Source organism: Lissotriton helveticus, chromosome 4_1, assembly GCF_964261635.1.
Source record: "Lissotriton helveticus chromosome 4_1, aLisHel1.1, whole genome shotgun sequence".
NCBI lineage: Eukaryota > Metazoa > Chordata > Amphibia > Caudata > Salamandridae > Lissotriton > Lissotriton helveticus.
The window spans coordinates 976,432,489-976,434,297 of record NC_136063.1 but is presented as its reverse complement, the minus strand read 5'-3'; positions in this window follow the sequence as shown (position 1 = coordinate 976,434,297).

Here is a 1,809-nt window from a genome sequence, read left to right as displayed (position 1 = left end):
TAGAGCAGAATTCAACACTATTTGGGGACAGCTAAAGAGCAAGAATATACCTTGGCTGGTACATGTCAAGACTCTCTTTTATCAAATTGGCCTTCCCCAACTGTGGGACACACCGGAGGACAGCTGTATGAGGATGCAAAGGACTGTACTGGTGGCAGCTGTAAAATCGTACAATCTTAAATTGTTACATTGTTCTACCTCCCTGGGCAGACTGTCAACTGAGTTCCTTACAATAAAACTCGAATACAGGACGGAGGTGTTTCTGGACATGGTGCAGCCTCCACTAGCAAGAAAACTGTACATCCAATTGAGGCATGGCTCTTTACCGGTAGGGGCACTGACATCCAGATGGGCAAAAACGACAAATGCCAACTGCCCTGCCTGTAATTATGCCAGAGAAGACATTGTACATATCCTTTTCTTCTGTCCAGCATATAGTGAAATTCGTAAATGCTGGATCATCCCATTATGCAAAAATCTTGGTTTTCGACACTGTGCACACGCTTGTAGAGTGCTAACTTATGACACTGCCCCTCCCATTGTTTTTGCCGTCTCCCGGTTTCTATTAGGCATGTGGCGGAGAAGAACTAATTTTATCTACAAGAAATAGCGGATTGTTGCTTTTATCCTCTACTATTTCCTTTGATAACTAAAGTTTAATAACTTTTTAATTCTAAATGTATCTATGTTTTATTATTGTGCTTGTATATATTTTATTGCACTTTTATGGTCTCCGACCGAAATAAAGTTATCAAAGAAAGATTGTCTAATATGTGAGAAGGTGGCCTGTTATATGCTGTCCACTAGTTAAAGTAGGCACCATGTACCATTCCACGCGACCCTTATGATGTGTGAGGTCAAAGATAACCTTTAGGAAGCTATCCTAGTGGTAGCTGTGGAGAGCAATCTTCAGGCTTAATCTTGAAGGAATATAAAGCAGCTTTTTTTAACCAGAATATCACCTCCTTAATGAAAGGAGAACCACACAGTGTTGTATACAAATATGTAGACAAGACTAGGGCACAAAGAACACAATACTGAATCAATAGAACATTTGTAAAAAGCACTATATACAGCCGGCTCCGGGGGAGACAAACCATATACTAAACAAATGGTATAAGAATATCAACTTCACTAGACACAGTGCCTAGAGCACGCAGAATCACTGGGACCCCAAGGAACCACTCAAAGGAGTGACATAGGGAGCCCATGGAGGACGGGTGCAGTGAGGACACACGTATGTGTGCTCCATACAACTCTATGGGAAAGTCGCAGTTGTAATTTTACAAGTTAACAATACTTCTAAGAGGACTTCAAGCAAACCCTTTGGAACATAGGAGGTTCTAAGGCCAACCCACCAGTGAGTACCGAGGTACCCAAGTTACCTATCCCAGAGGAGCCGGGTGCATAGTGGTCAAGTAGTGTCGGAAACCTTCGTTGTTTCCAATGGAGGGATGCAAAGAAGTTCTGCTGCCAGGAGGGTGAAGAGTGTCCAGTGGAATCCAAGCCTGGATTCGAGGTGAGAAGAACCTGAAAGCTCGGTAGTCGAATGCCCACTAATGTCGAGTGCTTCAGGTCCTCAGAAGGGTTGCTTGACTCTGCAGCCACGGGGCCCAAGAGACGTCGAGGATGACCAAAGTCTGGAGGTGCGCTGACCCTCAAAGGATGTCGAGAGCTGAGGAGTTGATGTCGCGCTGGAGTACAAACAAGCCTTGGCAACTGCAACCCATGCAGTCAGAGGAAACAGGATACGGTGTAGACCAGCAAGCTCCAGGGGACTCTCCAACCAATGGAGAGTCAGGGCACATC